The 26,074-nt window shown below is 48.2% G+C and overlaps 1 long non-coding RNA gene across 1 annotated transcript; it reads left to right on the top strand.

The window, feature by feature from the left end:
• Positions 1-228: 228 nt before the first annotated feature.
• LOC129332354 (uncharacterized) lies at positions 229-25,216 on the top strand. The gene is made up of 2 exons (XR_008597325.1): positions 229-356; positions 24,808-25,216. It is a non-coding gene; the product is annotated as an uncharacterized LOC129332354 (long non-coding RNA).
• The last annotated feature ends 858 nt before the right edge of the window (positions 25,217-26,074 follow it).

Genomic DNA, 26,074 nt, shown 5'->3' with positions numbered 1-26,074 from the left:
TGTCTGCAGAAGGCAGCCTCTGGGGTGAGGGTGGGGGGAGCCCGGGACGGAGCGACGGATGGAGGAGGCCATTTCTCTTCGCCTTGCCCTGCCTGGACGTTGCGGGTCTCAGATCCAGCCCTGGAGAAATCGGGAGGGGGGTCCGTCTTTGGCGGCGGAAGGAGTGGGGGGGGTCCCGTGGAGAAGCTGGGGGGCTTGGAAGGCGAGCGGAGGGTGGGGCGGCGGAGGAGCGCTTCTTAAGGCGATCTTTTTTTGCACGAGCAAACCGAGGCGAGGCACGAACGCGCTTCCCGAAAGCGTTTTGCATTTAAAACTCGCGTGCGAAGGTCGGCTCTTTTCGCCTGCGCGTTCCCCCGGTGAGTATGCCAACATCCTAACTCGTCTCATCTGCCTCTCGCTCCTTCCCCACATCTTTTAAAATCTTTGTGGCCCCCCGATCCGTTTCCTATCATCTACCCTCCCCCCCATAAACTCCCCCCCCCAACCTAGAACGAGGAACCTTGTCCATATCAAGGATAACATGCCCAGGTCATCCCTCTAACTGTTGGCTTTATTCCACACATGAGCAGCGGGGGTGGGGGCAGAGAAGAGCCCCCCCAGCGCTTCTCTGCTCGCCCGGGTTGGCTGCTTTCTCTCCGGGTTGCCCTAGACTAGCAACTCCCTATCCTCTCTGCACTTCTTCCAGCTTGCGCCTCATCCCCATCTCCATGTATTCACTCCCCACCTGCCCTTCACCCCCACCGTTTGGCTTCATAAGTCGTTTCTAGGCTGTCGTTAGGTCAGTTTCATGGCCTTTAGGACTTCTGATTGAGATTTGATTCATCTGGTGCCGGCCGCGCCTGAGGCTGTGCGGGATAACGAATGGGGTCGCTGCCCCGAAGAGCCTGCAGGCTAAAATTTGTCACGGCCGATGGGGAGACCGCGCGTTCAGTTCAGCGGCAGCTGGTTTGGACGTGGGAGGACCCGTGTTGGATCTCCTCGGCCACCAAGAGAGCTGGGCAAGCCCAGATCTCTTATCTCTGAGTCACCACAGCTCACTGGGTGGGTGGGCTAAAAAAATCTAGCATGGGGGGGCGGGGTTGGGCGTGTGGCGAAAGCTCCCCCCTGCCCCATGAGACGGTTCTAGAGAGGCTGCAGTCCGAGTGCGGAATGGCTCCGCTGCGAACTTCGTAAGGCAGAGGAGAAAACCCAGAGAATCCCATTTCTTCCCCCAATGCAAGGTCTTTCTTACATTCGAATTTTAGGGAGGAAAATATAAAAATCACATTTCCGCCTCAGTTATCTTTGAGATCTCGTTGGAGTCCAGTGTAGTCAGGGAGGATTTTCCACTGTAGTGTATTGGGGGAGGGGGAATAATAATAACACTGACTTTGTTCCCGGCTCCGAATGGGGCACCAACAGAGAAATCAATGGGCTTAGACTGGAGCAACCCCGTTCAGGATTTCACCGTGATCTGTCTAGAAGAGCGCTATACAGGCGCAATTATTATTATAGAATATTTAGGATGATTAAACCAAGCTTAAGGCACACAGGAGCTAAGTTCCATTGGCGTGCACAAGGCTTCCTTCTGAGTAAAGCCACAGTGAAATCCTACGCAGAGTTAAGCCAGGCTAAGCCCGCTGATTTCAGTGGGTTTAGACTGGAGTACCTCTGCTTAGGGTTCCAGTAGAAAGAGCAAGAGTCCAGTAGCACCTATAAGACTAACAAAATTTGTGGTAGGGGGATGAGCTTTCCTGGGTCGCAGCTCACGTCTTCAGACGTCTGGACTCTACTGGACTCTTGCTTTTTTCTGCTGCGACAGACAGACTTAGCAGGGATGCCCCTCTTGAGCTATCTCCATAGGGTTCCACTGTTAGGATTGCGCAGCGCCCGTGAAATGAGCTTTCCCGCAAACCAAGGGCGCGCCGTTCCCCTTTTCACACAACCGACAGACACGGGAGGAGAGGCGATGCGAGTTACGCGCAAAGGCGCAGCGCGGGCCGGGCCAAACGCGCTCCCCTTTCCCTGCTTCGCGGCGCGGAGACCCCAGCGCGCGGGCAGAGGAGCGGGCTTTGGGTTCCGCCCGCCTGGCAGAACCGGTTCCGTGGCAGAGGAGGAGAGCGGGTCACCACCTCCGCCCCAGCCCGGAGCACGAGCAGGCAGAACCGCGGGGAACGGGGTGGGGCAGGGAAGGAGCCGTTTGCAAGGAAACAAAGGAGCCCGCAGCGCCGTCATGGAAAAACACAGCCGGACCTCCAGGGAAGGGGGCCGGGCCGTCGCTGGGAGGGGCGGGGGGCGGGCTGGGCTGGCCGGCAGGCGCCACTCAGGCTCGGAGGGGGCGGAGGGATGAGAAAGGGCTTCCTTCCCCGCTCCCCCCCCCATTGCATTGTTTCCAGCAGGCTGCCCCGAGCGTGCCAGATCGGTGGGTGGGGGGCGCAGCTGGAGCAGCCTGGCGTCGTGCGCCAAAGAGAAGGGCAACGGGTGGGCGGTGCGCGCAGGGCAGGCTCTGGGGCTCACAGGCACACACAGGGTTGGCCGGAGAAGAAGCTGCTCTCGGGCACCTGCCCGGCGCTTTCAGCACCAGCGAGGCGCAGGCGGGGGTTGCCAGCCTCCAGCCGGGGCCTGGAAACCTGCAGTTTCGACCGATCTCCCCTCTGCAGAGATCGGTTCCCCTGGAGAAAATTCAGGCCCGGTAGCACCTGAAAGGCCAACTAGGGTGTGAGTTTTGAAGAGTCAAAGCTCCCTTCGTACCCTGGAAACCTAGTTGAAGGTGCTACTGGACCCGGATCTTGCTCTGCTACTACAAACCAACGGGGCTCCCCGCCTGAAACTGTCTTCCTGGAGAGAATGGCAGCGTTGGAGGGAGGATTCTGTGGCATCACACCCCACTGAGGTCCCTCTCCTAGTTAAACTCTGCCCTCCCAAAGCTCCACCCCAAATCTCCAGGAGTTTCCCACCCTGGAGTTGGCAACCCTTTCACAGGTGCAGGACTGCAACATACGGCATGGCAGGGGGCTGAGCATGTTTGGGGGCTGGAGGCGGCACTGTGGCAGGAATGGGGTTCAGGGGAGCGCAATCTGAGCCCCAGCATGTGTTTCCAAGGTCAGGACTCCCCACAGCCCAGGAGAGGGGCACTCCCTCTGCCAAATCCAAATAGGAGGGGGATGAATAGGGTGGCGGAACCCTTTTTCTGCGGGATGGATCAACCCTTGATGTCGAAAGACAGCAGTGCTTCATGCATATGCAGAGTGCTCATCCCTCGCCAATTGTAAGGGCTAATTACGTGGATTAAAATCCACTTGTCAAACATAAATGGAGGCCAAGCCTGTAAGAAAGCACACAAACACACCCGCCCACCCTCTCGATTGTGAGTAAAACATTCCAAGGAAGCAAATTCAACGGCACCCCATCAGTGTGCAAAGGTCTCGGGACCCCGTTTCCCGGTTTCCTGGCAGGATCTCCACTAAAACTAGTAGGAACTGGGCAAAAGACCAGTTTCCATTCATCTGGCTGGGCGTTGTGCGAGAGAACTTTGTGGTGGAGTCCCCTCCTTCCGTGTTGCAGTTATGAGAAACTGTGGAGAAGTTTCGGCCCAAGTTTTCCCATTCCCTTTAGCTTTTGCATGCGCTTGCAAGATGTGTCTGAATTTAATTTAATTTATTACATTTATATTATATTACATGAATAGGACACATGGAAGCTTTTGCAGAAATGGGTGCATTTGAATAGCAATTGCTGGGACGAAAAACACTGGGAAGGCTATTGGCAAACTGCATCTGGCTGGCCGCTCTCGGAAGCAGAGGGTCCGTCTAAAAGCATTTCTGGGGATTGCACAATAAAGAACAAGTGTGCTGTTGTGAGAACACCCTGTAGTGTGGACGTGCTGGCGCTAGAGACGAGGGTGTGGGCTGGAAAATGGGAATTATGTGGGTGGAGGCACTTCTGTGGGGTGGGACAGGCAAACAAGTTGCAATGACCAGGAGGGATATATGGAAATCAGCAACGGTGACTCACCTACTCAACTTGGAAAATGCTGCATCTGAATGGAGAAGTCCCTTTGTGCATGGCCGTGCTGCTTGTTCTCATGTGCGCTTCAGCAGCCAGAGCTTTTTTTTAACGTTTAAAAATAACCAAAAGGCTCCCAAAATGGAAAGAGAGTGGCTTCACTTTATAAAGTTAGCCGCTTAGTCTTTAAAAAAAAAAAGCTCTGGAAAGATGATTCTGTTTTATTGGGGAGGCAGTGGAGAATACAGAAGGGGCACATAACATCCACCCTCTGTCACTTTCTCTGCTCTTCCTCTGTCCTGTTGTCTCCTGCTCTGCTGAAATGGAGATTGTAAGCTCCTTGGGGCAGGAGAAAGAGATAAAACCCCAGTATGGCAGAACTAAGCACATGCTTATGCTACATGGGAGATATGATATGGGGAGGGGGGGCAGAGCCAAGGCTATATGGGGGAAGGAATGATAGGAGGAAAGGATATGGGAGCTAGAAAAGATGGGCAGAGGGGAGCAAGGAGGGTCTGGCTCCCGTGCATGTTCCATGCTCCTGGGCTTTCAACAATCCCCACTCCTCTCTCCACCTTTCTCTCCCCTTTCTCTCTCTCCCACAGTCTAAACTTAGCTTGTAAACTCTTAGAGTTGGGATGTATCCTCTCCCCTCCCCTTTCGCTTTATGTTATGCTGTAGAACTCCGTGCGCCTCCATCCATTCTGTCTAAAAATAAATCCAAACTGAGTATTGTGCAAGGGCGTGTGATTCACCATCCGGTTCTGCGCACCAATTCCTGCAGCAAGGAATGGAGACAGAGGAGCTGGTTGTTATTGGGGAACGGCAATGCAGCAGAAACTGGCGGGGTGCAACAAACGAGAAGGGAGTGCGCCCGCCTAGCGCAATCATGCGCCGATGGCATAGAAAGGCCCTCAATACAGCAATTGATACCTGGATCCCAGCTGGGGCTGACCTCCAGCTGTAGGGAAAGGTCAGTTCTAACCACCTTGGGAGGCAGCAACCAATCCCATTTGCAATGAATTCAGTGGGAGCTGTCCCTCCCCTGGAGAACAAATGCCCTTGCAAGAGATCAGCATGACCGGAGGAATCCAAAGTGCGTGGGAAGCTGTGGTTTTCTCATCCCATGGCTGACTACTGAAGGAGGATGCCTTCGGAAAACAGGGCTTTCTTGGCACCTTTCCCTGCGAATCCAGGCTTTGTAATCAGGAAGGCCCCAGAGCATGGGAGGGGAATGAGGCCCCAGCGCCACACTTGCCTATCCAGTTCTCTGCCTTGCCTTGTTCGGAGTCCTGCTGCAGGTTGCAACATGCTGGGCTTGCACTGGAATCGTGGCCAGCTGTGTCTGGAGGCGTGGCTGACACTTCTTCATTTCATGTGGTTGGCCAGAGCATCCAGCTGTGACAAAAGCGAGCATATTTGGCGATGTGTGGTGAACAGCAGATCCCGCCAGCGCCGGGAGGCAGAGAACACACCGGGCTTGCCTGCTGGCGTCTGCTTCACGACATCTTCTGTTTTGTGCCCTTGGGCCGTCGCATTTATTCTGAGCGCATGGGAGAAACAGAATGTTCTAGCTTACTCTGCAGTTTGATGGCTGACACGCACTTTCTGCTGCGGCGAGCTCGTGAACTGCAGATTTTATCACTGTAGATCACGGTGCAACCAGCTGCCATTGAGATCTGGGCCCTTCTTAGCAGCCTTTCCCCCAATATTTTCCGATCTTTCCTCAACTTGAAATAAATCCGGAACCAGATAGAATCTGGTGACTCACAAAAGCTCATACCCTACCACTAATTTTGTTAGTCTTATAGGTGCTACTGGACTCTTGCTCTTTTTTGCTGCTACAGACAGTCTAACACTGATAGAATCTGGTGAGTCAGAGAGAGAGAGAGAGAGAGAGAGTGGCAGAATATGGAACACACCAGCTTTGTGGTAGGTGCCATGTTGGTTCCAAAGAACTGGAGATGCAAAAGCAGATTGCGGGCAGGATCCCTTGTGCCAGGCAAAATAGGCAGCCTTTTGAATTTCATAGGGCTCTTAATTGGTTCCTTAAAACTCCCGTGCATCAGCGGTCTGCTGAGCGACGTCATTTGACCTACTTTGCGTCTCCTTTTAAATTATGCACGATTCGATTTCTTCCCCTTTGAAAAGCTTTGCAAGAGAAAATGAGCCAGCTGCCGCCGAGGAATCGTTCCTGGTTGCAGGAAATTTTGTTTGAAAACTGCTGTGGTTTGGTGACATGTCTGAACTGACTTCTACTTTGGGGTCAGGAATTGCAGCTGGTGTGGCATGTGGGGTGGGTTGGGGTGGGTCGCTTCCTTGTGAGGGTGGCACATTACACTGGCATTGCTGATCCTATTGTAGCTACGCGAAGGCTTCTCCGTCATATTCCAGGTGCCGGCTGCAAACTATAAAGTCTTCAGTCCCTCAAGCAGGAGAATTCCTTTACGAACCCTTTGCTGGAGCTTCTGGCTTGTTTTAATGCCTCCTGGAGAAAGCCTGTCATACATAAATTAGTAAAGAGTCAGTAGCGCCTTTAAAACTAACCAACTTTATTGTAGCATAAGCTTTCGAGAACGACAGCTCTCTTCGTCAGATGCATTGTCAGTTTTTGAGAACTGCAGCTCTCTTCGTCAGATGCATCGTCAGAAAGCTTATGCTACAATAAGGTTGGTAAAGGTGCTACTGGACTCTTTACTATTTTGCAGCAACAGACTAACGCGGCTAACTCTGGATACAGAAATTAGCAGGTGCTATTTCCTCATGCCAGGGGGAAAAGCCCTTTCAACACTTGCTGTTTGCCATGGCCTGCTCGTAAAGGCACAGGAGCTGGACTAGTAAAGAAGACGCTGGTTAGTCCTCTTGCTTTCTCCACACAGGGTCCATCTCTTGCAAATCCCCTCGTCTTGAAAACTGTGTATTGCAGATAATTCTGAGGCGTGTGCCAGGGTTGTGTGGCTCACTGGCAAGGCCTGCTGGCAGACGCCTGGCGGTTGCCCGTGCCAGTTATGACGCTTCTGGAGTTTGAAACATGCCCTGGCGGCTGTGCATCATAGAAAACCCACAATGGTGGAAAAGCTCTCCTTTGGACCATATAGACGTGAACTCACATTAATACACACACTTGTGTCATGTAAGAATACTGTCTTGATTTGTGGGGGCAGGACTGATCAAGCGGCACCTGTGCCCCCGGCTCCCCCCGCCCTGAAGGAAGATTCTTGTATGTGTGTGAGGATGGTGGGCAGACCCACGAAGGGAGGGACAGACTCGGGGATAAGTCCAAGGGATAAAGTTGTGCCTATTTATAAGCGGCAAAGTAATTGCCAGAGACGACTTCTCTTTAATCCCCTAGGTAACTGGCTCATTCCTGAGCAAAGAGCAAAAGCCGCTCTGTGGTATTCCTCACACACGTCCCCCCACCTTTCCCAAACACATTGCATTGCATAATGCAATGTGTGTGGCATTAAAAGAAAGTTCTGGAACGGTCCCACTGTAGAGCCGAACTGAAGTACAGTTCGCCCAAGACAGGTTGGGCTGACACCGGGAGCCACTATTGTCCACAGAGAATAACACCACCAACAACAATAACAATAACATTCGATTTATATACCGCCCTTCAGAACAACTTAATGCCCACTCAGGGCGGTTTACAAAGTATGTCATTATTATCCCCACACAGGGCTCATTTCGAGGGGGAATGCGCAGGAACGCAGTTGCCCAAAGTGGTCACATGACAGGTGGCCCCGCCCACTTGACTCTTGGCCATGACAGGTGGCCCCACCCACTTGACTCTTGGCCATTTGGGGCCCGTTTCAGCCTGGATTGGGGCCGAAACAGCCTGGATCGGGTCTCTGACGGGTGGTGGATCACTTTCCTGCTCAGCAGCGGCCCAATCCTGACCATTTTGGGCCCCTTTTCAGCCATTTTCAGCCCCTTTTTGCCATTTTGGGCCCAGTTTCAGCCATGAATGGCCAGGATTGGGTCCAAAACAGCTAGGATAGGGGGTGTGGCATATGCAAATCAGTTATGACAATGACACACTTCCGGTGATGGCAAGGGGCATGGCATATGCTAATGAGTTATGCTAATGAGTTCCTCCATCTCTTTTTCTATGAAATGACCCCCGTCCCCACAACAAAACACCCTGTGAGGTGGGTGGGGCTGAGAGAGCTCGGAGAGAGCTGTGACTAGCCCAAGGTCACCCAGCTGGCTTCAAGTGGAGGAGTGGGGAATCAAACCCGGCTCTCCAGATTAGAGTCCCGCGCTCTTAACCATTACACAAAACTGGCTCTCAGTGCATTTCAGAGCATTTCACCAGACTAGGGAGTCCAGGGCACACAGTATTCTGGGTTGATACTCCCAGTATAGCATTGATCTAAATGGCCAGCCTTGTTACCATTCCCAGGTATGTAAATCTGGCATCATAGAAGTGCGGGACTAGAGAAAATGTCATCTTCAACCAAAGAGCATCATGGCTAGAGGGAGCTTTCAGTTTCATAGCCACACTTCCGCCTGTGGATCAATGTGATCTTCCAGAGATTTCCACCTCTCACTGCACCATCCGCTTGATTCAAGACACTTCTTAGGTTGGGGATAGGGTTGCCAACCTCCAGTTGGCGGCTGGGGATCTTCCAGAACTACAGTTGATCTCCAGATGACAGAGGTCAGTTCCCCTGGAGAAAATGGCTGCCTTGGAGGGAGGACTCTATGGCATTATACCATGCTGAAATCTCTCCACTCCCCCAAACCCCACCCTCTCCAGCTCCACTCCCCCAAATCTCCAGGAATTTTCCCACCTGGAGCTGGCAACCCAGGTGGGTGACTGGTCAAGATTTAAAGTTTGGAGAATTTCTTTGCACAATTAATTTCTAGCAAATTTTAACCCCATCCTTTTCTCCAAGAACCTCAGGGAAGCTTATATGGTTTGCTCTTCTCCATTGATTCTTCACAACAGCCCTGTAGGTTAGGGCCAATTTACTATTTATTTATTTAATGAGATTTATATCCTGCTCTCCCCACAAGTGGGCTCAGAGCAGATCACAACCAAAAAACACAAAATGCCAAACTACACATTCAGGTATTTAACAGTTTGGGGCTGGACTCCCGTCATATTCTGAACACACAGAGCAGTGAAAACAGGGAAATAACTCTTCCCCCGCCCCCCGCCCGGCTATTTCAGTATGGAAAATGCCTGGGAAAAAGGCAGAAGCTGCCTCCTCAAGCCCCCCCCATCCCAAATAGGCTCTGCTTTTGCTGCCCAGGTAGGCTGGTGCTGTGCATTTACTCCAGAGGAAAACTCACTCCCAGGTGATAGGCTGGTGCTATGCATTTAAAGGGCAGCTTGCGCTGGAGGAAATCTCACTCCCAGGCCCAAATTAGTCCAGGGGGCTGAGCGTGGGAGCTTTCCTCTAAAACCAACAACTGCCTGTTTGCATGATTTCTGTGTTCCCCATCTTATAGAATGGCCCGCCTGACAAAGGCCCCTGCTGGCTTTTCGCAAACTATGCAAAACAATTATTCAAGAGAGCTTATTCAAGAAAGCTTTTCTACAGAGGCAGAGAAGAACAAAGGTTCAGCAAGTAACTTGGGTAAAGGGTTAGTGGTCTATACTACTGTGCATAGTTCATACTTCGTGCTGCTGTAAGATGGACCAGACTGTGTCATTTTTGCACTATCTAATGCATCATGTTCCCTGGCCTGGAGAGCCCCGGCAAGCCCAATCTCGTCAGATCTCAGAAGCTAAACAGGGTCGACCTTGGTTAGTAATTGGATGGGAGACCTCCAAACAAAGACCAGATTGCAAAGGCAGGCAACGCCCAACCACCTCTGCCCATCTCTTGCCTTGAAAACCCCACCAGGGGTCGCCATAAGTCAGCTATGGCTTGAGGCCACTCTCCACCACCAATGTGTCATGTGAATACTTCTCTTTGCTCTGTGCTGGTTGGCTCCAAATTTCAGCTGTCCCAAGTTTTATCATGTTGTTTATTGGAGGTCCCATCTTGTTGCTTGTATTTGCTTTCTCTTTGTAATCCTCATTGAGTCCCAGTGAGAAAGATGGAGTATAAATAACCTAAAGAAAAGAAATAAATTCCCCACAGTTGGTGTGTGGCTGCACGGACCCTAAGTGGGGCTCAGCTTTTTAAAATGTGCAGTTTGGCCTTTAGATGATGGTGAGAAAATGTGATTGGCCAGAGGCCCTCCAGTGAACTTTATTGGGGTGGGGGGATTTGAACCTAATATTGGAAAAGGAGGATCCAGCGCTGTCCCTCTTCTCAGGTTTCAAGGGGGACAAACCAAAGAGTTAGAAAGATAGAGAGGTCAGGGCACTCTGTTGACTGTTTGCTGTTTACTGCTCTGACTGTCCTTTGATATGCAGATTGCTATTCTCAGGATTTCTCCCTCCTGACTTCCTCCCCCTCACTTCTTTTCTTCCTGGCATTGTTCCAGGCAACATCCCTCTCTCCTTCTCCTCCCTCCATCTTGGCAGCATGGATCAGGCCTTGTCCTAGCATCCCTGTCCATCCTTAGACTAGATAGGTAGTTAAGATCTGTCTCTCCTCCTTTCCTTTCAGGGTATGGAGTTCCTGCAATAAAGAACTCTTATTTCTTTTCTAAATATAAAGCAAGTGTATGATTTATTATTTTCACTCCTGCACACACACCAGCCAGCAGAACGAGCTCACAACCACCTATAATCACGCTTCCTATGCCACACGATAGTCTCTGCTAATGGCCCAAACATGGAATCCTTTATAGGTTTCTGGGGCCTACATAACAATTTATTTATCACCAAACTCTCCTAGATTCTCAATCTTCCCTGCAAAAATCCCCCAGAGTTGCCCATTCCCTGGTTCCATCTCACTGGAAGCCTTTTTCTTTTAAATCATTGTTGCTTAATGCAGCCCATAAGGAGACAACACCAGGCAGGGTTCTTAACAACAGGTTTTATTCTTTTGTTACAGGCCCTACTTTCCTTTCTTCTCCATCTTTCTGTCCTCTCTCCAATAGAGGGGGTCCTAGTCCACCTAGCTATAGACTGCAGGTCTCCGTGCCAGGACATACGTCTAAACTTTAACAATGAATTAACTTGCAAAGCAGCTAGTAAAACATAACAATAACTGACACATTACTATAGCATTATGTGTGTGTGTGGTGTCATAGGTGACTTATGGCGACCACAGGTGGGGTTTTCATGGCAAGAGACTAACAGAGGTGGTTTGCCCCTGCCTGCCTCTGCAACTCTGGTCTTCGTTGGAGGTCTCCCATCCAGGGCTTTTCTTCTGGGAAAAGAGGTGGTGGAACTCAGAGCCAAGCTACAAGTGACGCCTTACACATGTTGGACACTTGTCAGCTTCCCTCAAGTTTTGATGGGAAATGTAGGTGTCCTGGTTTTACAGCTTGGCTCTCCATTACAGCTGCAAGACTAGGATGCCTACATTTCCCATCAAAACCTGAGGGAAGCTGACAAGTGTCCAACCTGTGTCATTCATCACTTGTAGCTTAGCTCTCAGTGGGTTGCCCTCGGAGAAAATGGTCACATGGCTGGTGGCCCCGCCCCCTGATCTCCAGACAGAGGGGAGTTTAGATTGCCCACTGCGCCGCAATCTAAACTCCCCTCTGTCTGGAGATCAGGGGGCGGGGCCACCAGCCATGTGACCATTTTCAAGAGATTCCGGAATTCTGTTCCATCACATTCCCGCTGAAAAAAAGCCCTGCTCCCATCCAATGACTAAACAAGGCCGATCCTGCTTAGCTTCTGCAATCTGACAAGATTAGGCTTGCCCGCGCTATCTAGGTCAGGGCACTATAGCACTATAACACCATGCAATATGTCAATCACCAATTTTTTTCAAAAAACAAAAGTGGTGGGGAAATGGGGGCTATGGGGACTGAAGCCAGGGAAGCTGCTAGGAAAAACCCAACCTTGAAAAGGCCCATTCCCAGCCATGAGAAAACCGAGAAACTTCACCACGAGGAAGCCCGTCTCCTGAGTTTTTTTGTTCTGTACATGAATGCAGTAAATGGGGAAGATAATTCAGAAAAGGGAATCCACTGGGCCTACTTGCCACAGCAGATATTGCACACACATTAGGGTTTAACCTCCATGTGAAACTGACCTGGGATAATAAGAGGATGCATGCTAAGGTGGAGTTTTGACAGTTGCAGTGAGTGCCAGGCATTCCCCCCTCTCTGCAATGCAGCACAGGGCTTCAGCTCAGCTCGGCTTTCCCGACTGCCAGCTGGCTGCCTTCCCAGGCTGTCCCTCTGCCTGGCAGCTGCTGCAGAATTTCTTCCATTGCACTAGAACACGTACCACAAAAGAGCACGTCAGCGGGGTAGAGGAGGGCTGATATACTGCGAGGCAGCTTTTATGCTCAACCTGGACACGTGGCCTGAATTCTCAATGCAGACCCTTGTGGGGTAGAGCACATCGGCACCTTCGCAGGGGTGTAGCATCTCGGCTTAAGGATGAAACTTTCATGTGCTACAGAAAAGACGATAGAGCCAGAGGAGTCAGCCGTGTTAGTCTGTAGTTGCGAAACAGTAAAAAGTCCAGTAGCGCCTTCGAGACTAACCAACTTTATTGTAGCATAAACTTTCGAGAACCACAGCTCTCTTCGTCCGATGCATCTGACGAAGAGAGCTGTGGTTCTCGAAAGCTTATGCTACAATAAAGTTGGTTAGTCTTGAAGGTGCTACTGGACTCTTTACTAGAAAAGACTGTGGCTCCCAAGAACTAGAAACCCTTTTGCAAGCTGGTGTCCTGGGCAAATAGGCAAATGCCGTTGCCCTTGATGGCTGGAAGGCTTTCTACCTTCCCTGTTGCCTCAGATCAGCTATGGAGGCTCTGCTCCAGGGTCCAACCACTCATGACACAAGATCTTTTGAGTGTGGAGGCAAGGTCCAGCCATTCCACAGACGCTTAACAGTCCACCCACTTGATTTTTGATGGCAGTATGTCTTGATGGATCAGACCAGGATCCAACCACTATCCCACAAGCCCGGCAGGAAGGCAATAGCCTTCTTGTGTTAGACTCCCCACAACTGATATTCTAAGGTATACTGCCCCTGGACTTGGAGGTTCCATTTAACCATCATGGTGCATACCCTATACGTTTGTCTCGTCCCCTTCTCTAATGTCTCAGTGAATCTTGTAACAGCAGATTTCTTAAATCAATTATGTGTTGGGTGAAGATCCCGAGGAGTTAGCCGTGTTAGTCTGTAGTAGCAAAATAGAAAAGAGCCCAGTAGCACCTTCAAGACTAACCAACTTTACTGTAGCATAAACTTTCGAGAGCCACAGCTCTCTTCGTCAGATGCAACCTGTGGTTCTTGAAAGCTTATGCTACAGTAAAGTTGGTTAGTCTTAAAGGTGCTACTGGGCTCTTTTCTGTGTCCTGTGATTTCATCTGTCCTGCTTCTTAAGCCCATGAATTTTGATGGGGTGACTCTGAAATCTAGGGAGAAGGAGAAACATTTGCTTTGTCCACTCTTCTCTATTTTGTTTGGGAAAATGGTGAGTGATAGAGATCTCCAAAATCAAGCACAAAGTCGACAGAAATTTTCCTCCCTCTCCCTGAACACTAGAATTTGAGGTCACCCTCTGAAACTAGTCGGCAGCAGCATCAATGCAAACAAAAGGAAGTCCTGTTTCACAAAAAGGGGTAGTGGACTTGTGGAACTCACTGCCTCAAGATGGGGTGATACCTGCTGGGTGGCTGGATTAAAAAGGAGATTGGGCAAATTTATGTAGGAGAGATTTATCATTGGCTAAAAGGCATGATGATGGCCAAATGAGGCCTTCAGGTGTGTGTGTGTGTGGGGGGGGATGGGGAGGCAGAATGCCCCTGGCTGTCAAATGTTAGAGAGCAGGAAAAAGACAGAAAAGAAAAAACCCAACCTGAAAATCAAGTCAGGAACCAAAAGGCTGAGCAACAAGAAAATAAAATAAAAGTACAGCTATTTATTACACCATGCACAGAGAGCCAGTTTGGTGTAGTAGTTAAGAGTGCTGGAACTCTAGTCTGGAGAACTAGGTTTGATTCTACACTTGAAGCCAGCTGGGTGACCTTGGGTCAGTCACAGCTCTTCCAGAGCTCTCTCAGTTCCACCCACCTCACAGGGTGATTATTGTTGTGGGGATAATAATGACATACTTTGTAAACTGCTCTGACAGTGCAATCCTAAGTAGAGTTACTCAAATCTAAGCCCATTGAAATCAATGGACTTAGACTGGAGTAACTTTTCTTAGGACTGCACTGTGAGTGGGTGTTAGGAGCGGTATATAAATCAAATGTCGTCGTCGTAATCATCATTATCATCATCATCACAATCACCATCATTTTAGGATTAAAAACAACATATATAAGGTACCATTAAAAACTCAGAACATAGTATACAGTAACAAGATGAAGTTACACCAAATGTTATATAAACCAAACTTGTTTCGGCCCTGAGGGCCTTCTTCGGTGGTCAAAATTATATTCTCTCTCTGTCTCCCCCCCCCTCTTTCTCTCTCTGTCTGTCTGTCTGTCTGTCTGTCTGTCTGTCTGTCTCTCTCTCTCATACACACACACACACGCCTATAACTATATCAGTATAAATATTTCAGCCAGGCAGGTTGTATATGAGTTTCTAAAAAAGTGAATCTCCAAATAATAGGTGTAAATCAGTTCTGCATAGACTGAGGGGTCTTCACTGATCAAAGATGGTACCATTCTGAGTCTCTCTACACAAGATGCCTCAGTGCGTGTTGGTCAAGTGTACGGAGATGCAATGTTCGCTGGGAAGCGTAGTTTAAAAAGACAGAACTGGCAGAGATCACTCCTCAAGAGGGTTTGTCAATTTCATCTTCGCCTCCCCAAAGGCTCTGTCACTTTCACCTCTCCAGTCTAAAACTGTGTGGAATTGCAACCAGAGGGCAGCAAGGAATGGAAATGGGCTGGAGCTGCCTTCCGGAGCCGGGCTTGGACCTGGAGAGGTGATAATGGACTGAAGTTTCCCTTCTGGCATTTCACACAGCTCCAATGTCTAGCAAAGCCTTTGCCCTGCTGCCTGCTCTGTCTTTTAAAACTACCCTTCCCGGCTACCATTGCATCTTCCAGCTCTTGTTCTTCACATGTCAGATGACCCGTGTAGACAAACTCTCTGTTCTGGGCCGCAGTTGAATTCCCAGTGCGTGTTCATGTGCAAACCAGAGACCAACGTGTTCTACGCATTCCCTTTCCCCTTCTCCATGTCACGTCCTCCTGTTCTGGCAACCTGCTCAAGAGAGTCTTGTGCCTGGAACTCTGAGCCACCAACTCACTGGCATCTCAGCCTCCTCTTGCTCTGTGCTCTGCCAACAGGAGCCTGCGAAAGCCCCCAGATGTGCCCAGGATGGTTCAGCAAATGCCAAGCGGAAGTGCAGGGTGTGGTGGGGGTCCTTGGATTGCCATAAAAGGCTCTGGTGGAGACCAGAGGGGGGGAGCAGGAGGGGGCAGACTCCCTTAAAAGGATCGGCTGCAGTCAATGCCTAGAGGAGGGGCCTCTCATGTGTATCCCGAGGGAAGAAGAACACTGCGGATGACAGCAGCCAACTATTTCTGGGAAGAGCCTCCTTGAAAGTACACCCTGGATTGCATGCAAGTTCAAGGTCTACCCACTTTGCAGGGACGGAGGCAAAAGGGCTTTGAATGAAGCCCGCTTCTATTTCTGGCAGCGAACAAAACAGATGTGTTGCAACTCACGTTTCGCCGTGCAAAACCTCAGCTTTAGGCTGGAATAGTCAAAAGTTTGCCATTCCAGCTTTGAAAGAACTTGGGAGGGGTGCTGGTAAAATGGCATGCTGTTTTGCCTCTGCAAAGAAAGAAAGAAAGAAAGAAAAAGAAAGAAAGAAAGAAAGAAAGAAAGAAAAGTAGGTTTGTATCCTAACCTTCACCCAAAGAGGAGCTCAAGGCATTATACAGGAAGATTATCGTCACAACAACCCTAGGAAGTAGGCTAGACTGCAAGATAATAATTACTCCAAGTTCATTTGATGAGCAAGAATCTCAAGCCAGGCTCCCCAAGGCTCTAGATACCACATCACGCTGGTTCTTTGGTGATGACCAGGGTCTCATGATACCACCCCAAACCCTCCCTCACAGTCTGCAGAGCAGTTTTTATCCATATCAGTTCAATGTAAGGAGCTGGATAAATTCACAGAATCACCCTGGAGCAAGAAGAAACCACTCCTTCGCCATCCACCAGCCGTGCCTTTGTTTCCAGTCTCCACCCTGAGCGTTACTTTCCGCTCCTCGGAAGGGCTGATGGATTTTCTTCCTGGCTGCTCCTCCTCTTCCTGCCCCATCTCTCAGCACATGGCAGAGATCGATCGACAGGGAGGGAAAGAGAGAGAGAGAGAGAGAGATGCCGTTTTGGAATGATTCCATGGAGAAGCAAAGGAAGAGGGGGAGATGACAGGCGCTGATGCGCTGCGCATGATACACCTGGGCTCAGGGACAGCTGCGTCTGCTTACTGGAAGGTGTTGCCATGGAAGCGATGAACTTCCTCGAGGGGACTGCGGGGCTCCTGTGCCCTTGCTAGCAGAGGCAAGGGGAGAATTTTATCCGGCGCAACTTCTCCCATCAAAATTCCACCATAAGGGGAGAAGAGGCCCGTGTCAAAATTCCCTTTTCAGGCGACTTGGCTTCCAATCGGTTTGTGATAGCAACAGTGGGAGTGGAGATTTGCAAGTGTCAAGGACTGGTTATGCTCCAGTGTGGTTCCTCTGTGGGGGACACAAGTAGGGTTGCCAACCTCAAGGTGGTGCCAGGAGACATCCTGGGATTACAACTGATCTCCAGACTACAGAAATTAGTTGCCCTAGAGAAAATGACTGCTTTGGAGGGTGGACTGTACAGCATTATACCCCGTGGAGTTCCCTCCACAAACTCCACCCTCTCCAGGCTCCAGCCCCCAAATCTCCAGGAATTTCTCAGTCCAGAGTTGGAAACCCTAGCTTTGGGCACAGTAGCCAAGGCATGCAAGAAGGAGTGAATGTTAAGGAAAGCAACAAACAGAAAAGCAAACGGTTTCCCCCCAGTGACTGGGTCAATAACCGCAGACCCCCCTCTGCTGTCAGCAGAGCAGGGTTTGTTCCATTTTAAATGGCCACAAACACAGCTAGGATCGATTGTTGACTCTTATATTAAATATCTGGTACCTGGGCAGAAAATTTCTGGCCCTAGAAAAAGCCCAGCACAAATGCCATCTGTTCACCTAAGACAGTGTGTTTTTACAAGCCCTTTCTCACTGAGGAAATACCAGCAACAGCCCCCCCCCCCAGGCCAACACATTACAGCCCATAAAGTGCCACAGCCAGGAAGAAGGGACTGGTGAAAGTTCCTGAAGATAGCTCATAGAAGTGAGCCAATCTGCAAAAGGCAGACCATTTGACTCATGTCATGAATGAACCAAGTGCATAAATTATATTGATCATTTTTTACTGAGGAGGATGCCTAAGGCTGAGACAAGTTCCAAGGAGAATTGGTGGTGAATCCATGGCAGAACATATAAACATGGTACATATAAACATATGTACAACTTGGATCATGCAGAAGAGATAACTCAAGTAAGTGAACCAAAGCATGGACTATTTCTTTCTTTCATTTATACCCTGCCTTTCTCCCCAAAGGAGACCCAAAGCAGCTTACGTTGCTCTCCTTCACTCCATTTTATCCTTACAACAACCTTATGTGTATGATTGTGTGTGATGGGCCCTTGCTACGCCAATCCATATACTCCTGGAACTTCTGGACTTGACTACTACCATGCAATTTATGTGGGGATGCCCTTGAAGACACCCCCTAGCACTTCAACTTCTGTAGAATTGAGTCATAAGCCTGCTGTTGGATGACATGCGTGTTTATCCTCCTGTTCGGTGCCCCTTATAGTAGTTACCAGCTTTTTAAAGAGTTCACTTCAAGGTGCTGGTTTTGACCTTTAATGCCCTTCGCAGCTTGGGATCCACATATCTGAAGGACAGTTTCTGCCCATCTATGCTGACTGGGCTGAGACAGCAGGCCCATCTGGAAGTCTATCGATCTCTGTGATAACTTTAGTTGCAGGAAGGACCAAGGCTTTTTAAAACGGTTGTCCCTTCACACTGGCAGTATATGATTGCACCCCCCCGCCCCCAACCTGGGGCTCAGAAATCCATTTTTGATAAATAAATTGTTATGTAGGCCCCAGAAACCTAATTAAAGGATTCCATGATTGGGCCATTAGCAGAGTCTGTTGTTTGGCATAGGAAGCGTGATTATAGGTGGTTGTGAGCACGTTCTGCTGGCTGACGTATGTGCAGGAGTAAAAATAATGAAAGCATATACTTGGCTTATATTTAGAAAAGAAATAAGAGTTCTTTATTGCAGGAACTCCATACTCTGATAGGAAAGGAGGAGATACAGATCCTAACTACCTAGCTAGTCTAAGGATGGACAAGGATGGCAGGACAAGGCCTGCATTCATGCTGCCAAGATGGAGGGAGAAGGAGAGAGGTGTTGCCTGGAACAAAGCCAGGAAGAGAAGGAGAGAGAGGGAGGAAGTCAGGAGGAGGAAATCCTGAAAATAGCAATCTGCATATCAAAGGACAGTCAGAGCAGTAAACAATAGTAAACAGTAAACAGAGTGTCCTGAGCTTTCTGCCTTTCTAACTCTTTGGTTTGTCCCCCTCTGAAACCTGAGAAGAGACAGCGCTGGATCCGCCTCTTCCAACATTTTTTCCCCCGTACTGCAAAGACCACAAAATGATTTTTGTTAGTTTAACATTTGGTGCATTTGTTTTTGCTGGTTATTTTCTAATTTGCTGATGTTATGGTTCCTTGTGTGACAATTGAATAGGGTAGCCTTACTGTTATCTTGTCCATTGCATATTAAGTCCTCTTAATTTAAAACCTTGTTGAATGCAAATAAAGCGGTATGCACATTTAAAATGATTCCCCCCCCAGAAAAATTAAAACAAGATTAAAATCAGATAACAAAGAAGCAATAAGCAGCATTAAAACAAAACAAAGGGATGAAGCTCACGGGAGCATGGCAGCAAGTGGTAAATTGTCCTAAGAACAAAGCAGTGAATCCACAATGAGGATTCTTTGTTCAAAGTCACTTGTGGACTTTACAGGATGCAGCAGCAACCACTAGTCCAGCCGGTTTTAAAAGGGGAGTAAACAGATTCAGGGAGGAAATGGCCATCGAGGGTTGTAAGCCACAGTAATTCAATGAAACTTCCATGTTCAGAGGTAGTAAATAGGGATGGGCATAAACCGAAATACGAACCAAAATTAAGCACGAACCAGGCCGGTTCATGGTTCGCGAACCACGGTTCGTCAGATCTCATTTCTGATGAACCATCACGAACTTTTTAGGCTGGTTCGTTTGTTTCTCTTTTTGGTTCGTCACTGCAGACAGCCTGGTGCCAATCAATCAGTTTCCTAGGCAACAGGGGATGGACTTCCTGCAGACCTTCTGCTGACCCGGAAGTAAACTTCTGCTGATCCGGAAGTGACAATTTTCTGACCTGGATGTGACATTTTCATGAACCAAACGAACTGGTTCGCAAAGCAGGGGTAGGTTCGTGAAAGTTCGTGGTTCGTGAAATTTGATGACCCACAAACCACATGGTTTGGTTTTTTCCCGGTTCATGCCCATTTCTAGCAGTAAACCTCCAAATACCGGTGCTTGGTCTAAGAACAAGAAGATACTTTGGCCTCTCTGTTCTGCTTGCGGGCCTTCCAGAGACATCTAGTTGGCCACCGTGTGAAACGGGATTCTCGACTAGATGGACCATCTCTCTAATCCTGCCTTCTGCTCTTACATACTTGTCCGCCATAGACAAGTTCCTTAATTTCTCTGGAAACAGGTTGTGGACACACAAAGCTGAAGTTGGTTCCCAGTTCCTTATTCGCAAAACCAAAGACAAATATTGCAGGAAATTGAAAAGCTCTGCACCCCAAAATAAAGGTTGTATTAGCACATATCATACAGCTCCATATTCAGCAGACTCTGCCCTCTGAGGGCCAAGCTACACATGACGAATGACACTTGAACGGCAAGTGTATTTCTCCCTGTTCACTTGCCCTCCACTCAATCCACTTGCTGTTCAAGTGTCATTCGTCATGTGTAGCTTGGCCCTAAGTGAACCTATTCTGGGCCCTCCTACAAAGCCCAGTTCTTGAGTTAACAGCTTCAAAGTAGGATGCCCCCAGAACAAATCAATAAGTAGAAAGGGGGGGTCACTGCACCTGAAAAAAATGTTTGGATCTCCCCAAATCGCATAGCCTGGCAGTCCAGAGACTGAGCCCTACAAGAAGACATGTGCTGGTGCTGATCCAAACATTGGTTCTGGAGCTATGACCTCCTATTTCTGCTGCCTCCCAGAAGTTTGTATAGAATAGGTCCGCTTAGAGGGCAGAGTCTGCTAAATATGGCAGTGTATGATATGGGCTCCTACAACCTTTATTTTGAGGTGCAGAGCTTTTCAATTCCCCCCATATTTGTCTTTGGTTTTTGCGAACAAGGAAGTAGGAACTGCGAATAGGGAACTGGGAACCAACTTCAGCTTCGTTGTGGACACAGTGGCAAGGGGAAAGCAGTCTGCATCAGCTCAGAGGCAATTTTCTTGACATCAGGATTTGCGTTCAGTGGCACCTTAGAGACCAACAAGATTTTCAGAGCGTAAGCTTTTGAGAGTCAGCGCTCCCTTCCTCTTAATAATTTTTTTATTTCTAAAACGGAAAAGGGATACAGAACAGAAAAAGGGACTAGAATTTGAAGAAGAAGAAATTTACAGAACTATATGTTACAAGGGCTATCAGAGTACAAAAATCTTATAACATTTAAGGCCCCCCCCCCAAATCAACACCTACAAAATTCAAATCTTCTTGGTCTTTAAGTTGCCATTGGACTCAAATCCTGCTGTTCTACTGCAGACCAACACAGCTGCCCACCTAAAACTTTCTTTACCTCTACACTTTACAAAATTGGATTCTCTCCCAAATGCTGAAACCTGATGTGGCCCAGATTAAACCTTGCTCCCAGGTTTTCTTATCGGTTTGAATTGTGGCCTTCAGTAGGCCTGCAAAACTGTGCTCCCCCCCACCATAGTAAACCCTTCCCCACTCCACAAGGCCCCTTGGCACCAAGATGGAGAAAGCAAGGGTGAGAGAACAAAGCCCAAGGAATCTTGTTCGGTGCTGAAGTTGGCAGGGTGGCGCAGGGGGGACCTCTTTTCTGCAGCCCCCGGAGAAGCCAGGCCCGAAACAAAGGCAACCCTTTGTTGCCATTTTTATATCCCAGCTGGTGACATTTTACCACCTCGGCCTTCTCACAATATTCAAAGGGCGCAGATGTACTATAAAACTCTTGTTTGTGAGGGGAGGCATTTTGCCCAGGGGGGTCCTTTCTGGCTGCCTCCCCAGCCACCCATAAATCTCACCCCACCCCAAGCCCTGCCCGGTTCTCACCCAGTTCGCTTCCTCCCCTTTCAGTCCCTGGCAGGATTCACATCTTGGAGGCATCGTACACCCAGTCCCCCCCCCTCCAGTAAAGGCCTTTCCAGACAATTCATGTTTACCGTCGCCAACCTGCCAAAAACGTTTCTGACCTGAGTAGAAGTTTCGTTCTCCTGTCCAGATGCTAGAATAGCAGGGCTGTAAAGCTGAAACAAAGGGGATTTGGCAAATTCAGCGTCACTTTCATAATAATAAGGATAATTTTTTTAAAAACAGGCTTTACATGCTGAAAGGCAGTTCCTCCATATGAAAGCCTCTTCTCATCAAACATGGTAGTGTATCTGCACATGCTCAGAGAACTTAGTTTCAGGTGGGTAGCCATGTTGGTCTGTAGTAGAAGAGCAAGATTTGGGTCCAGTAGCACCTTAAAGACCAACTGGATTTCCATGGTAGGAGTTTTTGAGAGTCAAAGCTATGGCAGAGTATCTGTAGAAGGGAACTTTGACTTTCGAAAGCTCATACCCTGGAAATCTAGTTGGCCTTTAAGGTGCGACTGGATTTCCAGGGAATGAGCTTTTGAGAGTCAAAGCTCTGCCAAAGTATCTGACGAAGGAACCTTTGACTCTCAAAAGCTCACCCTGGAAATCTAGTTGGTCTTTTTTTAAAAAAAAATTATTTAGTTTTTCAAATATAACAGTAACAAACAAAACATTAACAGGAAAACTTGGTTTCCAACATTCGTTTGTACCTTTTTATACATCAACGTCAGTTATGCCGTCATAACAATAAGGTAAGTAACCGAGTTTGTTGCTTTATTCTAGATAGTGAACAGTACATGAAAATAGTCTTTAGGTCCGATTCCACACGGCTTACCTGAAGCTGGGACGTTGCGAAACATGCTGGAAAAAATGTGCAAAACTCGCACGAGAAAACGCGATCTTCCGCGTTTTTTCTGGCATGTTCCGCAACGTCCCGGCTTCAGGTAAGCATTGGCCCTGGTCTAACTAGCTGTTTTGCACATTCATCTTTAGTTAAAAATTCTAGGATTGGGTACCAAAACTCAATAAATTTCGACCTATAGTCAGGCGTTTCAGATTGTTTAATAGGGTCAGTAAGCTTAGCTTGTTGGTCTTTAAGGTGCTACCAGACCCGAATCTTGCTAAGAGAACTGTACCCCCGGCTTCCATTGTTTTTAAAGAGAAGCAAATTCTTTTGGAGAGATTCTTTGCACGTGCCCAGAAGAACTCGATTCTCCAGTCCTTTTAAAGAAAAAACACACCTTGCTGTCTTTGGGAGAGACTAGCACTTTACATATACACAGAGCCAATAATGCAATCATTTTGGTTTTATGTACCACCAAACAGTATGTTATTATTCACTTGTTGTGGAGGAGCTGAATGTAGTTTTTCAGAAGAGCCAGAACACTCGCCACTTGTTTTGTGGCCGAGCAAAATATTATTATCTACTAGTTGACTAGAATGAGGTTGAGGAAACATCTCAGAAACATATTAGATAGTGCCCGAGATCTCTTTAATAATAATGGAAATGATTCCCGCCCCCATACCTTTGCCTACAGAAGATTTCAAGGGTGTTCTAATTATTTTAAAATATAATTTTAAAGCATTTTTTAAAGGCAAAGTGATCCGACATGCTCCAGTCCTCCTTTCCAAAACAAACGTGTACGGAACACCAACAAAGGTGTTCTATCTGTTCTCGCCACAATGCCGCATCCTTTGGTGAAGTTCCTTTTAGTTGATTTTTTTGGACATTAATGCTTACATTTTGGGGCTAGCTACTTGTTTCCCGTTTCCTGTGCAGGATTTGATCTGATTTTTAAAAAAGAGAGTAGGAAGCAGACTTCCACCGTTCCTCTTCCCCAGCCCCGTGAGTTATGATCCACACATCATAATCTGTATTACTATGTCTCTAATACAGATTTGCCTATGCCAGTGATTCTGAGGCAGAAATTGGATCTGAACACAGTTCTTTCCCAAATTCCCATCCAAGTCTGACTCTTCATCCTGTGGCTCTCTAAAGTTCTTTCTTTCTTTCTTTCTTTCTTTCTTTCTTTCTTTCTTTCTTTCTTTCTTTCTTTCTTTCTTTCTTTCTTTCTTTCTTTCTTTCTTTCTTTCTTTCGTGTTATCCTAGTGCCATGTTCCAGCCCAGAGCAGGATGCGTTTCACAAAAGGATCTAAAGCAGAGAGAGGTTTGCCTGGAAATCTAGCTGAGGTGCACTTCCTTGGTCATAGTGAACAATGGTATTGCATGCCGTCTGGGTCAGATGGCACCAGACATGTGCCCAGCGGGCAGGCTGGTTTAGACTCCCCCCACCACCACTGCAAAGGACTTGCTCTGTTGGTTCAATATGTATGGAGCAACGCTACCATCTAATGGCTAGGTTGGAAATTACATGTGCTGTTCACCCTTTCGGGAAACCCAGCGGCATCTTGAAGACTAACATTTATTTCAGTATGGAAATCGATTTTGTTATATATTTTATTTTTATTTTACTTCATTTGTAGACCACTTCTCTCCACAATGGGGACCCAAAGCCACTTACATTGTTCTCCTCTCCTTCGTTTAATCCTCATAATAACCCTGTGAGGTAGGTCTGGCTGAGGGGATGCGACTGGCCCAAAGTCATCCAGTGAGCTTCCATAGCAGAGTGGTGATTCGAACCTGGGTCTCCCAGATCCTAGTCTGACACTCCAACCACTCCTCCACGCTGTTTAAGGTGCCCACTGAACTTTTATTTTGCTGTGACGGACTAACCCGACTGCCCCTTTGCAATCGTAGGAGAGACAGCAGATTGCAAAGTGTTCAGTAATGCTCAACTTTTAATGCCGTTTCAGTAGCCCAGAACATAAAATAAATAAAAAGTAAAAAGTATGTGCACTCTCGCACGTTATGGCTCGGCCCCCTTCCAGGCAACATCCGCAACGATTTGCTAACCCTTTCAAATTGCAGTCTAGACGCCTCCTCTTGTGGTTACAATGCTAAGTGTGATAGATGGAGGCCAGCTCCCTTGTTTACAAAGGGATTTAATTTCTAATAAACATGCTGAAGACCAGACTATTTGACTCCCATTCCCTGTCCAACTCATCAAGCAGGAGTGGGATGAATTCTGTTGGCGATCAAAGCCAGGTGAGCTGGTTTTCTCTTAAGGTGCGCCGGCCTCAGCGTCAGGGAGGAGCCAGTTCCTGGCCCAGAACTCAAACTGGTTGAGCTCACATCACTTAATTAATCCTCACAGCCCCCCATCTCTGCCCCTCCATGACCCCTGCCTCTCTTGCACCTTATCCCCTAGGAGGTACAATGTTAATAACAACATTAATTGTTCCCATTTCACAGATCAGGAATCCCAGCCGGAGAGACCACTTGCCCCGCGGCTGCTTCTCTTCCTGAACTGGCAGTTAAATGCAGGGACTCCACACTACACTGCCACTACACTACACCGGAGGTTTTTAAGCGGAGGCTAGGTGGCCATCTGACAGCAATGCTGATGTACACAATGTACACAAATATTGACTCTTGTTTGACTCTCCACCAGTTGGATTTTCATCGGATGGACTTTTAACTTTACCTGTTGGATATGATATTATTATGTATTGATTGAGTATATTGTGTGTACATTTACATTAATTGATTTTGCACCTTGCACTTTGCGTGTTTAACAGACTTATAACATTTATACATTTTGTAATTGTTACTTTCCCTGGTTGTGTATAGATAGACTAGTCTTGCTAGTCCAGGGAACCTCCTCTGTTGTGGTGGTTGTTATATTCTGAGCACAAAGCAGGGGTCATTAGGTTTGTGTGTGTGTGTGTGGGGGGTCGTTGTGAATTTCCTGCATTATGCAGGGGGTTGGACTAGATGACCCTGGAGGTACCTTCCAACCCTATGATTCTATGAATAGCACCAAAGGGTACGTCTCTGCTGATAAACCAAAGTCATCAAATCAGTTTAACTTAGGGTTGCCAGCTCTGGGTTGGGACATTCCTGGAGATCTGTGGGTGGAGACAGGGGCGAGCAGAATTGGGGAAGAGAGGTAACTCAGGAGCGGGTTAATGCCATAGATAGAGACAACCCTCCAAAGCTGCCATTTTCTCCAGGGGCTCAGCTCTGTAGTCTGGAGAGCAATTGCAATTCTGAGAGATCTCCAGGCCGCACCTGGAGGTTGGCAAATCTAGAAAATGCACAATTGGCTGAACTTGGCTGCTGGGCAGTTTCGTGTGGGAGAAGAGGACAGTAGGGGCAACACTTTTTCTGTTGTGGCACAGAACACAACAGAACACAATGACTCACCTCTGCTGAAAAGTTTGTATGTTTCGTTTCTGTACTTACCACGCAGAGGTTGCACAAGCAGGCCAGGCAGTTGGAGGCTATCTGGAGCATCTTGTTTTCCTTAATGGCAAGTCTGTCTGCACTCATCATGCAACCAGTTGGCTACAAAGGGGAGAGATTGAGTCCTTAGCGTTAACTTCACTGGGGGCAAGGGTTCTCTGATTAAAACGGTTAACCCGGTGTTAAATGATGGAGAGGTAGCAGGAGTGCGTGTGCATTGTGTATTCTCACACACATGCACACCCGAGTCTTTGCAGATCAGTATTCCATGCAG

Source organism: Eublepharis macularius, chromosome 6 (genome assembly GCF_028583425.1).
Source record: "Eublepharis macularius isolate TG4126 chromosome 6, MPM_Emac_v1.0, whole genome shotgun sequence".
In the NCBI taxonomy this organism is placed as follows: Eukaryota; Metazoa; Chordata; class Lepidosauria; order Squamata; family Eublepharidae; genus Eublepharis; species Eublepharis macularius.
The sequence above is the reverse complement of the archived record's forward strand: the minus strand, read 5'-3'. Positions and strand labels throughout refer to the sequence as shown.